The 15,005-nt window shown below is 46.8% G+C and overlaps 1 long non-coding RNA gene across 3 annotated transcripts in view; it reads right to left on the bottom strand.

Moving 5' to 3' along the window:
* LOC106558853 overlaps positions 1-15,005 on the bottom strand; it is an 81,747-nt gene that overhangs the window by 37,686 nt on the left and 29,056 nt on the right. Inside the window, exon 4 of one of the 3 annotated variants that reach the window (XR_005359980.1) lies at positions 9,249-9,578. The exons of the other annotated variants lie outside the window; for them this stretch is intronic. This is a non-coding gene — a long non-coding RNA (uncharacterized LOC106558853). Of the gene's footprint in view, positions 1-9,248; positions 9,579-15,005 lie in introns of those variants that run through there. 3 annotated transcript variants of the gene reach the window in all.

Here is a 15,005-nt window from a genome sequence, read left to right as displayed (position 1 = left end):
ATACTGTCAGATGGTCACACTACAGAATGTTGCACAGTGGTGAACAGTGAATGAACTTTAGCTATGCACATCAATGTGGGTAATTTTCCTAGCAGAAGGAGGCTCCCAGAATCCTACTACTTATAGGAATTCGAGAAACATGTCAAACTTGACTCTATTATTAGGAGATACTCATGTATGTAGTAAAATGAGACTCTTAGTATCGCTCAAGGCGGAGGCCCACCCAGGGTCTCCCATCATGTCTCTAAAATTTCATTTCCAAGCTACAGGGTGGTGCGCTTCACTGAAAGGGCCAGTCTGCATGCCCCAAGTCTCACTGCCTGTCCTTCTGGTATTAGGCCACAATGCCAGGCCATCCTCTGACGCTGAGTTGTTTCTGCAGCTGCCGTGCAGATGGTTAAGAAGGTCCAGGTGAGCACACCTTGTTTACTGCTTGTTATAAAGGGTCCCGGGCCCCTGGTCTGTGGTTCCTTGGGGTGGGGACAATGGACCGTGTAGCCACCACCTGGGCTCATCGCCTCACCCCGTGGGATTGGGCTCAGGAGAAATAGCACGACTGTGATGATGCACATGCTGCTGGCTGTGCTGGGCCGACCGGGTGCGACTCGTCTGTTCTGCCACCTGTGGTACCGACAGGCTAAACTTCCAGCATCCTGGGCCATCTCCTCTGGGGGCTGTGACTCCCCCCAGTCACGTGTGCCTGGCTCTTCCTTGACCATCCGTGAACGTTTGTGCAGGCCCGAGTGATGGTGTAATTAAACAGGACATGATGGTGTGGGAAGCAGCTGCCTCCTTGAAGAGTGGTTTAGTTTCTGTTTATCTATGGGCTGCTTCTTAATGTCAAATCTGATACACAAAATGTATCATAAGGTCTCACTGCAGCCCAGTTTGTAGGCTCTTCTAACCTGTTTCTGAAACTAAAGTTTCCTGACTTAGAAAGTCCCTGACAAGTTTGAATTACTTTCCATAGGAGAGATGGGGAGTGGGAAGCAGAGCTCAGGAGAATTATTGCCAGCTGAGGAGGCAAGGGCCTGGCTGCCTGGGGGAGAGGGGATTGGGGTGAAGGTTCCCAGGGTCGGCAGCTCTGGTGTAGGGGAGACACAGTGTGTGTGCATGAGCACATGGGTGTGCACATGAGTGTATGCATGGGTGCACGTGCGTGTGCATGCTAGAGCTCTAGGGCAGCCCATTCAGTGGGTTCATCTCACTGAGTAGCGAGCATGAGCCTGTTGCCATTATACAAGGCCACCAGGTGCACTGCAGGCAGTGAATGCTGAGTACCTAGGCTTGGGCAGTAGGGCTTTGGATGTGACCATGAGGAATCAGAAACAGAAAAGATCTGGTCCTTCACCACAGATAGTTTGGGCATGTCGGATGGCACGAGCAGGCCACACTGCAGACCGGTGCTGGTGCCCTAGATGCTGAGTGTGTAACCTCTATTCTAGAGAAGCTGGGAGGACAGCACAAAGTCAGGTTGTGTCCTCTATAAAGATGTTCCACTCCTAACCCCTGGTACCAGTAGGTCGCGTCATTTGGACATAGGGTGTTAGCAGATGTAACTAAGTGAAGGCGAGTTCATATTGGGTTGGGGCAGGTCCTGAAACCAGTGAGTGGCACCCTTATAAGAAGAGGGAAGTGGGGCACAGAGATAGGAAGGCCATGTGTCCATGAGCCAGGGACACTGAGGGTGACCAGCAATACCAGAGGCTGGAAAGGTGGGAAGCACTGTCCCCGAGAGCCTCTGGAGGGAGCATGGCCCTGTCACACCTGGGCCGTGAACTTGTGGCCACCAAACTGTGGGATAATGAACTTCTGTTCTTTGAAGTGCCTTCTCCCCCTCTAGTTTGGGGTCTCTGCGATGGAAGCCCTAGGAAAATGGCTATTTAGTGACTGGAACCCAGGTCTCCTTGGCTCCCGGGTCCTCCCTTCTCCGTCAGCTGGGAGGTCCCTGGGGGCAGCTAGGACAGATGGCTCAGGGGGGTGGGTGGGCTTGGCCACATCCCTCGGGTCCCTTTTTTGAAGGTTCCACATGGGCCTGGCTCTTAGATCATTCTCCTTTTGCCTTGAGCTCTGTGGGTTCAAAGCCAAAACCATAAGCAGTTTAATCATGGTCTGTCCTGGAATTACCCTAACCAGCCCAGCCAGGATCGTGATGGTCGTCCAGCCCGCTAACCCTTTGTTCTTCCTGCAAGCTTCTTCTTAAATGCGGTCGGGGAGGATTTAGAGTTGTCCCAGGAGGCATGATGGTTGCCTTCCCTGCTCCCTGGGCACCGGTCATATGAGGCTGGTATTCTTGACAAAGTCCTTGTGGCATCCTTTGCAGAATTATGTTTTCCAATGCGGGCCCTCCCCGCCCTCTAATTGCACACATCTGCAGGGCCTCTGTGAGCCGGGCAGCACGGGGTCTGTCAGCACGGAGCCCAGGATCTCCGTGGCTCTGAGATTAAGGTTCTGAGCACCTGCATGTGCTCAGAGAGCACCCAAGGGGGATAGGGGACTGAGAGGAGAGCAGATGGCACTTTAAGGTGAGCCCAAGGTCAGAGGTCAGAGCTGATAGACCCTCCAGGGTCATGGCCAAAAGGAAGGAGAAGTCTGGTGCTCATGAGACCAGAGTCAGACTGGCTAAATCGATCCCAAATTAGGTGACTTTGGGCAAGGTATGTAACCTCTCACGGCCTTATTTTCTCCATCTGAGAAATGAGAAGAACAATAGTGTCCGTTGCACAGAATTAGTGAGAAGTCAGTGACATCATGCCTACGAAGAGCATAGTGCAGTGTCTGGCCCGTGGCAACCCCTAGCAGTGGTTAGTGCTTGGCAGCAGGTGCTGCTGGCACACCTTCCCCCTTGAGGTGTGCTGCGTGGCTCCTGGGCACCTTGAGTGGCTTCCCTCCAGCCCTCTGCACCCCTTCTCACCTCTACCTGGCAGCTTTCTCCAGCACTTTGGTAAATCTGTCAGTGCATGTGAAGGGCAACCCAGAAACGCCAAGGTGTGATCGGTCCAGGAGGAACGGGATTTGGTGGGTAGTTACCCTGGACTGCCCATCCTTCCATAGGACAACTCTGAAGTGTGTTGCACCCAGCTCATCAGAGGTTGCACTTTTATTATCTCATCCCCCTTTCCTGACTTGCTTATGCTTCCTGGGGTCATCTCCCAAACAGTCTCAAGTCCTGGTCTCAGGCTCTGCCTTCAGGGGGACCCGTCTGGAGACAGCTGCTACATGGAAGCAGTGGATCAAACGTTGGGCAGAGAAATGACAATCTGAAGAATTCAGACAGTAATGGACAACATTTTAAAAACAAACTAATGGCAGCAAGGAAAACACAAATTCATGGACTTGGAGGTTGGCCAACATTTCAGGGGAGTGAGACCCAGAAGAGGTGATGAGGTTGCCTTGTCATTGCCTTTCCTCCTGCTGAAAGTGGCTCCCTGTTTCTGGAGAGGGAAGGAACCCTTCTCCAACATGGTAAGGCTGAGTGGAGTTTGTAGACATACATTTTGGAGAGAATTTCCTGTATAGATCTGAGGGAAATGGTCTTGAGAGGTCGTAGGGCTCATTTCTTTCTTTCTTTCTTTCTTTCTTTCTTTCTTTCTTTCTTTCTTTCTTTCTTTCTTTCTTTCTTTCTTTCTTTCTTTCTTTCTTTCTTTTTTTTTTTTTTACAAGATCCCTTGGAAACTGCACCCTGCCTTGTGATTTTTTTTCCTGTGCTAACTAAACATACCTTGGTGGGATAATATTTCATGTCTTCGAGCCCATTTTACTCCTAGTCATATGTGCCTTTATTTAATTTTCTAATTTGTATTAACTAATTATAATTTACCAAGTTAGTTTTTTCACGTAAAGGAGACTTTTCCCAAATGTGCTTTGAGTGGGAAAATAGTGAAAGACGGCTTTTATATTTCAGGCAAATGCTGGAACCCACTGATTCAGCCCGACATCCCTGTTTTACAGAAGAGGAAAACTGAGACCAGGAGGGGCTAAGTGGTTTGCTTTAGGTTACACATCTGGGCAACAGAATGAATATGCAAACATATTTCAGAATGAGTTTTAAAGGAAAGGAGGCTGTATGGTGGCATGTAAGAATAAGCATTTATTTCTTGCTCGTGCATCTCTCAGGCCAGCTGAGATTGGATGAGGTGGGGCTGATGCAGGGTGGGCTGAGCTGTGCTAAGCTCTGGCCAGAGTGTGTTCTACTCATGGTCAAAGACAGGATGGCAGGAAGGAAAACTCAACTGTGTGAGCACACATCATGCCTTTGCTAGTGTAATGCCTGCTTAATATCTTAGCCAGAGCAAGCTGCTTGGCCAAGCTTAAAGTCAAGTGGTAAAGAAATACATTCCTCCCATGGAGGCTGGGGCTAGAAGGGAATGAAGGTCTGTTGAACAAAGATCTGATCTACCACAGGGGATGAATTGTGTGAGTAGAGAGGCAGCATGTGAGGCACACACTTTGCTGGCATAGATCATTGTAGGGTGGCATGTCTTTCCATCCAGAAGCTCTACCTCGGCTTTCTGATCTAGTTGGGCTTTCTTGTTCGCCGGCTTCCTGCAGCCATGAGGGCTCTCTCTCTTGCTGAGAAGTCTGTGAGGATCCTTACGTTTAGTTTCTCTGAACTCCATGTGTCTTCTTCCCTCTGGATTTAAAATTTTATATTTTATCATTGTTTTTCAGCAATTTCATCATGATGTGCCTTGGTGTGGTTTTCTTTGTGTTCATCCTACTTGGGTTTTGCTAATCTTCTTGGATGAAGTTTATAGTGGGTTTATAGTTTTCATCAAATTTAGAAAAATTTTGGCTATTATTTCTTTGAAAAATGTCCTACTCCTTTCTCTCTCTCTCTATCCTCTCCTTCCAGAACTTCAATTACATGCATATAATTCTGTTTGATGTCCCGTAAAACTGTTTCAGTTTATATGGTCTACCCTCTTACGCCCACAAGTTCCCTGATCTCTTCTTCTGCAGTAAGTAGTCTTTTGTAAAGCCCACCCAGTGGAAATCTCATCTTACAGATAGTGTTCTCTGCTCTAAACTTCCTACTCAGTTCTTTTTCATGCCTTCCAATTCTTTCTCCATTATGTTCACATTTTTCTTTAAATCCTTGAGCATATTTATGAAAGCAGCTTAAAGTCCTTCCATGCTAATTCTAACATTGCTGTCACTCTTTGGCTCTGTTTCTTTTGACTGATTTTTATTTCGGTTATAGGTCATATTTTACTGCTTTTCACATGTCTAGTAATTTTTGATTGGATGCCAAACATTACAAATGCTTGTTATTGAGTTGTTGGATTTGGTTGTCTTCCTTTAAAGAGGGTTGAAATTTGTTTTGGCAGGAGGTTAAGTTACTTGAAAGGCAGCTTGATCCTTTTGAGGCTTGTTTTTAATCTTTTGTTAGGGAAGGTCTAGAGTAACTTTGCCTCTAGGGTCCCTTTAGCCCTACTGCTAAGGCATGACCCTTCTGGAATCTCTGCTAAGTATTCTGGTTTACCTACAGCTCTAGAGGGCAGCCCAGAGTTAAAGAGTTGGATTCTGATTTGGGTCAGCCTGCAGACTTGCTATGTTATGTTACCCTAATGACCTAATATCACTTGGTTTTACTCTTCTCATGTGTCGGGTGTAGAATTTGGTCTTGATTAGTAGTTTTCAAGCTGGTTTATTCAGTACTTGGGGTTGCATGGAGGTATATGAGAAAACACTATGCAGGGGGATAGGAAATAAAAGTTTCAACCAGAACTCATTACCCGATTTCTATCAAAACAGCTTCATATTTATCTGCTTTACATACTGAAGTTCTACATAGGCCTTCACAGGAACAATCTCTGTTGAATGAAAAATCTTAGAAACCACTATATAAATATGTGTGGGTTACATGTCAGCTCTATGTGACATCAGCAAAATCAATGTGTTGGTCTATATGACTTCGGGAATGAAGGCATCTCTTTTGAGCTTTTTAATGTCAAAAAAGTGTGAGAGTAACTTCTTCTTTTAAACTGATCCTTTGAATAAGAGAAATGTTATGTCGTTTGAAACATGTAAAATAATCTCACTGTAAAAACAAACAATAGTGTAACACTATCCTATTTCCCTGGATAGATGAGTTTGAACCATTTTTGTATCCACCCACGCCTCACCCCTAGATTTGTAGTATCTTTATTGCTGACATTGGTAGATTCTCTCTCAACTCTAGGTCAGGTGGTCTACTCTTAGAGAAGCAATTGCCTTAAGTCACCAATATTTTTAAGAGATCGGGAGTTACTCCACGCACATCTATGTGAGTGAGTGCTCAGCCCAACGCAATATCCATGTAGTCATTCAGTAAAAACTAGTCTCCACAGCAGTCTTTTACATTGAAATCTTAATTTTTAGAGGGTAAGATATGCTTTGGCATAGACTTCTAGTGAAATTGAGTATAGCTTGGATATTCCCAACGGACTTTGGTTACAGCCACTTTAAGGGTAACATTAGCCTTTGGGGTTGGAGTATTTGCAATGTAGCATATGAGAAATCTATCCAAACAAAATATGTGTCTCTTGTAAGAAACCAGGAAGCTTTCACGGACATTCATTTGAATTGATAATGCATGAACAGAAACCAAAGTGTGGTTTGGAGAGAGGGCTCTACGCCAAACAAACCAGGTATCGTGTTTGATAGGTGAGGCAGTGGGGTGAGGGTTAGAAATGTGTAAGGCCACCTAGGTTTGGGCCTGTCTCCATTCCCTTCTACTTAAGTGACCCTAGGTTCTCTGAGCCCATCCATACCCCTAACCCTCGCTATTCAAGCAAATGCCAGTTTTCCAACTGCCTGCACTCTTAGAGCTGGTTCTGCCCAAGTGTACAATAGGCCACGTGGGAGCATCCCTCAGGCAATGATGATGTGAGACAGTGAATTGGTGGGTAACCAGCCAGGTCCCAGGCCCCTCAGAATGGGAAGCTCTTGGGTGCATGTTCTATACTACTCAGTGGAACTCCCCAGAGGGATTACTCTGCAGGGGCCCCCAGGGGGTAATTTGTTTGACAAGATGCATTGCAGGCTCCTTCCCTTCCCTTCCTCACTCCCCTACAGGTGTTTTTGGGGTTGCGTCCCGGATCATCTACTTGTGTGAGAATCTTTACCTCAGGCTCTGCTTGAGAGACACCCAACCTGACCCAGGATAAAATGCCTGCCTGCCCACCCACCTCCGCCGTGCCATTAGTAAGTGGCTGGCATGTAATCTATACTCCAAACATGTGGCCAATGTCTTCCTTCTGTAGCTGAGTAGGTCCAGGAGCCTGGGGTGTGCCTAACTTGTGGGTGGCAGAAAAAGTCACCCCAGCTCCAGGGCAAGAAGAGACGTGTAGGCAGAGTGGGGAAGCACCTTGGTTTTCTGCATCTGTGTCCCCCCGGCCAGCTCACCCTGGATCCCCTGAAGGAGGTCATGTGTACACAGCTTAGACCACAGAGGTGTGAGCTCTGATGCAGAAAGGCCTGGCACACTGAGGGGGGCACTTGATGGGATGAGCACTGGGTGTTATGCTATATGTTGTCAAATTGAACTCCAATAAAAAAAAAGAAAAAGAAAAAGAAAAGAAAGAAAGAAAGAAAAAAAAGAAAGGCCCGGCAGCAGGAGGGGAGGTGGCTGGAGAGCTCGGAGCCGAATTCCAGCGTTCTGGCTCAGGTGGAAGGTGTGGGAGGGGGAGTGCGCTCTGCAAATGAACCATCGCTGACTCTGTCTCCTTCATCTGTCGCCCAAAACGGTGTTATTTCCTCCCTCGAAAATGTCTTCAAGCAATGTAGATAAAACGTGAGTGTTACTTACTATATTACATTCCTTCCCCGCTATCATGCCAGCTCGAGCTACTGAGGTTCCGTATCAGTTCATGCTGCCTTAGTGCCGGCCTCCCCCTCCTCCCGGGTCCACTCCCACGCACCAGAGCCCCGAGATGCTGCCAAAGCTGGGGCAGGGCCGGCCCGGAGGGAGCCGTGTTCTGCACACTGGTGCACACGCACTTAAAGATAGACCCGCCGGCCGCGGAGCGCGTCGCTGGACAGGAGAAGCAGCACTTGAGTTGAGAGGCCCCCGGCTGCCCGGGCCGCGGCACTCCGGCCTTCCCCGCCTTCCCCGACGGGCCCCGACGTTCAGCTGGACACCCGAGGGACGCTGGGGAAGTGGAGAAGCTTTCTTAGAGGAGGCCGGTCCTGCTCAGGGCCAACGGATTAGAGGAATACGTAGAATTTCCAAATTTAGCATTCAGGAATTGCTTCTTATAAACAAGGGCTGCTTTCGCCGGGAGATGCGAAGTAGATAATGCCAAAAAAGTCCCCCTTTGCGACCGAATTCTGTGATTCTGGAGCCAACCTCCACGCTGACTGTTGGTGCAAATGAAGGGCTGCTTCCTGCCTGTCCCTCTGCATGGGTGGTCGGGCTGAAAATGAAATATCCAGGCTGACAAATGCTTTTACAAAGGCCAGATTATAAACTGTAAACCTACTGTCAGCTGGGCAGAAGAGAAATCTAAATGCCTCTCTACCATTTAAAGGTTTAGTTTGGCTACAAGAGGAAAGCTCTGCTGGAGCAAGCGAGCAGAGCAGCCCTGTCTTTGTAAACTGTCCTCGGGCTGCAGGGAGCTCGGGTGAGGGGATCTAGCAGCCGGGAAGCAGCCGGCCTTCCCCTTATGTTGGGAGAGCTGGGTATTGTCACGTGGACAAAATGCTCTGGGACAAAGGAGGGCAAAACGAAATCTCCAGAGGGGACAGAGTCTAGGAGGCAACCGTATCTGGGGAGCCTCCAGGTTCCTAGAGTTTCCAAGGGTGAATTACTTCAGGGGAGACGCTAGACCCAACCCGTAGACCGATTCACGGGATGGGGTTTGGTCTGGGAGGGGAAGTAATTTCTTGTTTCTCTTCACTGTGTGTGTTTGTGGGAATCCATAGCCTTTGCTTCTCACTAAGAAGCCGGCCTTCTCTCCCAGACATGAGGAGGGCGGGTGGGGGAGCGGAATGAGCTGATAGATTGTACAATAACATGAGTTCACCATTCCCAGCTCTCCACTTGACGCAGAAGGCAGTGGCGTCCGGGAAAGGCTGGGGAGCGGGGGTTTGAGGGGGTTGGTGGGGACTCTCCAGGCTGAGCCCCTCCCACCTGCCAGCCTATTACAGCCAGTTAACAACGCAAGCATCTTCGTGAGCCACAGAAAGCCAGGATGCCTGGGAATGGGTGGCTTGCTATTTCAGACCAAAGCCTTCCATCTGCATGGACATGGGAGGGTCAGGGAATCTGGGGTCCTGTGAGCCAGAAAGAGCTAAGGCACATCACAGTGAATGGCCAGACCATTCTTCTCCACAGGCTAAACCAGAACAGGAGTCTTCATTCAATTTTTTATATTCAATAAGTATTTGTTGAGCATCTGCTATGTGCCAAGCACTATTCTAAAACTTTGAGAAGCACAAATGTACAGAATGGGTGAGGATCCCTGTTTTCATGGGGCCAACTTTCTAGACAGTGAGCAGGAAACATAATCAATAAAGAAACTGCACAGAGGGAACAGCTGGTGCAAAGGTCCTGGAGCAGAAGAGGTGGAAGGCCAGTGAGGAGTCCAATGTGGCTGGAACAGAGAGAATGAGGGGAAAGTCAGGGGGATGAAGTTGAAGTGATTCAGGCTGGGGAGGAAGCGAGGGATGTCAGATGGTCTAAGGATTCAGGAGTCACTGTCTCACTTGGCTCCTTACATTTATGTTTACACTAATTAAAATAAAATTGACTCCTCAGCCGCAGGAGACACATTTCCAGTTGCTCAACAAGGCACCTGTGGCTGGTGGCTACCACAGTGAGTGGGAGACCTAGAACACTCCATCTACTGGGTAGTATTACTCTGAGGCCTTGTAAGGACCCACGGAGATCATTAAAAGAACTACAGCTTCTGCTCTGGCAGACATGGGAAACCGTGGGAGGGTTTTGATCAGAGGACTGACGTTTTCAAAGAGTCTCTCTGTTTGCTGCACGAGAAACTTCTTGAGAGAAGAGGGCGAGAGTTACAGATGTGGTCCAGGGAGAGGCAGTGTCCTGCTCAGGGCCATTCGGCACATTAGTGGCAGAGCCAGGGCTAGGTCAGGACTCCAGCCTCTAAGTCAGGGACTCTTCCTGTTAGAAAGGGCCTTCCTTCTTAACACACTAAATCATATATGCATATGTACACATACACGTGTGTGCACATGCAATATGTGTGTAATAGGTACACCTGGACATGTGTCTGCAGTGGTGTACACATACATGCACATACAACACACAGGTGTGTACACGAATATACAGATATGTACATATGTGTGTACAATATATACACGTGAGTTGATACGTCCATAGGTACATATATATATGTGCAAATCTGTTTATGTAATTTTTCCAATGACACAATTTTTAAAAATAGCCTTATTGAAGTAAAAATCACATACCATAAAGTCCACCCCATTTGAACATAAAATTCATTGACCTTTAGGATACATCAGCTAGGTTGTGCAGCCGTCAACACAGTTCAGCACACATGTCTTTGGAGAAAGGATTGAGAGACAAGGGGTCTGTGCTCCCAGCCTGGCTCAGGTCGGTCTGGGCAGCAGCCCCAGCTGGAAACCGTCCTCCCCGCGGGGGTCACAGAGGTGCGCGCGCTTGTCACTGAGAATCACTCACGCGTGAGACAGGCAAATCCTTAGACAGAGTCCTTCTAGAGAAGATGTGTGACATCTGTCCTTGCCCCCCTGACACCCCTATTCCTTCCTTGGCTGGAGCTTTCTCTCCGTCTTTTCCCGGAATCTCTGAGCATCTTGCTTTAGTCTTGGGTTTTCCAGTCTTCTGGCCAAAAGTATACACAGAGAAAAATATACAGAGAGGTTAGGCTCCTTTTCCCACTGAGCTAATATTTAGGGGAAAGAAGATTAAACAGATAGTCCAGGGTTGGCTTGAATTACCACATTATCCTTTAAAAAGTAAAGAATTCTTGAGAAAAAAAAATCCAATGAAGAGGGAAAAAGTTCAAAGCTCTTTAAGAGAAATGATCATTGTTTATGTCCAAGTCGCAGACTAGAATTGATTGAGCACCTACTATGCTCTGGGCATCGGGGTTACAGAGAGGAGTGCGGTCAGGTCTCTGCTTTCTAGGTGTGACCCAGCCAGACCTGCTCTACAGGAGATGAGCCAAGCATGCTTCTTGCCTTCAAGATGCCCACAATCCAGCTGAGGGCATGATACATTTTGATAAAATTCTCGTTAATGTTTGTGAGTCTTGAGCTCCTGTTATCTGGAGAACAGAAAGCATAGAAGTTTGAAGGAGACGGGGAAGAAGGAAGACTGAGACTTGGTGACTCCTCCTTCATCAGGCTCTTCCACTGAAGTCTGTGGTTTGGCCTCTCTCCATCCTCCTGCAGTTGCTATTACATAGAGCACCTCCAACTCCCCAACTCATTGGCCTGAAACAACACTGAATTTACTAGGCTCATGGCCTCTGTGGGTCAGGAATTTGGACGCAGCACGGTGGAGATGACTTGTCTGTGCTCTGCTGTAGCCAGGGCTTCAGCTGGGAAGCCTCCGTGACTGGCGAGGGGTAAGGGAGGTTAAATCAACTAATGGCTCCCACCTGGGCTGGGATGACCTCAAGTCTCAGATGTTCCTCACAGGGCTTGGGCTTCCTCACAACATGGTGGCCCTGTGCCCCACACACGAGTGTTCCAGGAAAAGGTGGGAGCAGCAGTGCTATCGCTGGGTCACAGGCCCACCCAGACTCAAACAGAGAGAACATGGACCCCAGCTCTCCCCGGAAGGAGGGTCACATCGTAGGCATGCACGATGGATGCATACTGCTGTGGTCAAGTCTGGAAAATGTGATGTGGATGACAAATAAGGAAACTGGGGTATAGAGAAGGGAAGTAAATTGCCCAAGGCATGCAGATGACTCAGTCGATATTTGAGTCTCAGTTATTGAGATTCCCAGGTCACTATGGACAAGGACAGTTGGGAAAGTCTTCCTGAAGGAGGTGGCACACATCTCCTCACATATTGCTCTCGCCTGACCACCTTGCCTTCTCTCAGGTGCAGCTGTTTCTCTGACCGCCCATACTCTGTGTCCCTCATCCTATTTTCCTCCCAAAGACTGACAGCTATAGCACAGGGGCAGGTTCAATGAACAGCAAGACCCCAAACGTCTGATGATGATGATGATGATGATGATGATGAATTCAGTCCACTTGTCTGGACTCGAATCCACAGCCAAAGGTGAAATGTGAGCTGCTGTATCTGAAAAGCTCATATTGAGGGGAGAATGAATGGGGAGGTCCTGGCTGGCCACCCAAAAAGGAGACTGAGAATCTAGAGAAGTGGTAGGTGCTGGGCAAATACAATAGAGTTGCTATTTTCACAGCTGCTGTGCAAATTCTGAGATTTAAAAAAGTTAGTGGAATGGTTTGCTCGGTGGAGTATTATATGGTGGGTAAAAAGGAACAAGGTAAGGACACATGCTGACAGCATGGATCTTGAAAATGTTTTGCTAAGTGAAAAAAGCCAGACACCAAGGACCTCTAAGAGTGACCCCCTCAGTACAAAGTGTCCACAAGAGGCAGATGCCCAGATGCAGGGCCACAGGAAAACGGGTAGAGACAGCGAGCACAAACCACTAAAGAAAATTTCCACCACTGAGTGTGGTGGTGGCCTCTCATGTCACTGAGGAGGCTGAAAATCACGGAATTGCATACTTCAGCAGTGTGAGTTGTGTGCTCTGTGAATTATATTTTGACATAGCCAGGGAAAAATCAATTTCTCTGCTACCGTTCCTTGCTGTCTGTTCATTTCAGAACAACGAAAAACTGTAGATCATCAAAAAGAAGAAAACAGAAAACACTATCTACAGTTTAAAAACAAGCCACATGGGCACCTTAGCCCATATTATCCCAGACATGCCAGCTTTAGGGTTTTATTTCTGTCATTTTGTTTTCTCGTTTGTTTTTGTTGTTGATGCTGTTGGTTTGTAATGTGTGGAATCACTGCACAGACAGTGTTTTGTGTCCTAAAAAGTCTTTGGAATCTCTGTTTTCTGGACAAAGCAGCTCTAATGTGGCTGTGGAGACCCCACGAACACTGCAGTTACAGCTGCGTAGCAGTGAAACCACTCCTGGGACAGAAGCCTGCCTAGGGATCTGGGAAGTTTCCCTCGGGCGGCTGCTGCATTTGGGTTCCGTAAACAGTAGAGTCACTGCGATGTTTTCCAGAGCTGAGCATCTGTCCAGGCAGTGGGGCCCCTGGCCGGGCTGCGGATGAGCTCTGCTGGGGAACCTGCAGGTGACGGTGCAGGTCACCCCAGCAGGGAGGGGGCCACCTGAAATAGAAGTTTTCGTCTCTAAGAATCTTTAAATCCCACCATTGACCTATTCATTTATCTGCCTGGCTTTTAAAATAAGACGAGGTGATTTGTACACAAGGTCACAAAGATCAGCATGTACAAAGCGGAGTAGATAGAAGAAATTCTCTCCCCTGTTCCAGACTCTGTATCTCCACCCGGAGCCCACCAGCATTGCCACTGCCTTGTGCAACATTTCGACGGGCCACGCACATGCAGGCATGTAGGACACATGCCCTCCAACACCCCACCACGCACACAGAAATATACTATTTGCTCTCCTCTCTACCTGGCTTTTTGTTGTATACATATATATAAAATTTATTACATATATGTATATGTAATACACATATGTATATATAAATACATGTAATAGACACACAGATAAAATATATATGTATAAGTAATATATACATATATATTAAAGATATGTGTATTAAGTATGTTGTAATATATAAATGTATTAAGATATAGAATATATATTAAATACAATATATGAATATATAATAATATATACATAATATATAAATAATATATCATACGTATTTGTGTATTAAGCAGATAACAGATTTAATAACATATATATGAATAATAAATAACAAAATATATAATAATATATAACTATATGTATATTAAATACATGTAGTAATATACAACTATATATTAATTAAATATATATTAAAATTAAAATTTAAAATGTGTATATATACATATTGAAGATTGTTCTATGTTGGTCCACACAGATAAGCTTTACTCTTTTTGACAACTGCATAGTATCTTACTATATGGATGTAGTATAATTTATTAAACCAGCCCCTTACTGATGGACACATGGGGTATTTTTCAGTCTTACTATAACAAATGATGCTGCTCTGAGCATTTTTAACATATGTCTTTGCCTCTTATGTGAATATAGCTGTAGAATAAATTCTTAGAAATTTACTTGCTAGATCAAATAATTTGTACATTTAAATTTTTGATAGGATTTTCTAAATTGTATAGTTTGTTGCAAACTATAACCCTCCAACAGTGTATAAGATCACTTGCTCTGACCTAATTTTAGTCATTTTTTGGTGACTCCCAAAGGGGAATAGTGCGCAGAGGTCTCTTCCCTTCCCAAGAACCAGAGAGAAACAAGTTGAAGACCCCAGTGTGCATTTCCTGCTGTCACTCCTCAAGCACGCCACAGCTGCCCTGCGTGCACTCTCCATGAAGCCTCTGCTGGACAGGCAGGTCTGCTGCAGACGATGCTAACTGCTCCTCACTATCCTTCTCCCTCTCTTCCTTTATGAATAAAGCCCCTAGTTTGTTTCTCTGATTGAAGTGTAGTTGACACACAAGGTTCCCTTAGTTTCAGGAAAGCCCCTGGGTTTTCATTGGGCCCCTGGCCACCCATCTGCAGCCTCCCTTGAAACTAGATGCAGCAACGTGACCACGTCCACACCTTCAGGAGGTGAGTGGAAATAACCATGCAGTGTCTGCATTTTTTCCAAGGAAATTGCCTTCCTGACACTTCCTCTCTTTACCCAGCAACCAGAAGATAGGGACCATCCTTGGGTGTCCCGACAAGATGGATGGAACCTGGGTCCCTGGAGACAGGAGGAAGAAGCTCCCCTGTTTTAGCATGGAAGACAGCACACTGCAGACTCACAGGGC

The sequence above is a fragment of the Canis lupus genome, chromosome 5 (genome assembly GCF_011100685.1).
Source record: "Canis lupus familiaris isolate Mischka breed German Shepherd chromosome 5, alternate assembly UU_Cfam_GSD_1.0, whole genome shotgun sequence".
Lineage (NCBI taxonomy): Eukaryota > Metazoa > Chordata > Mammalia > Carnivora > Canidae > Canis > Canis lupus.
This window is presented reverse-complemented; position numbering and strand designations above follow the sequence as displayed.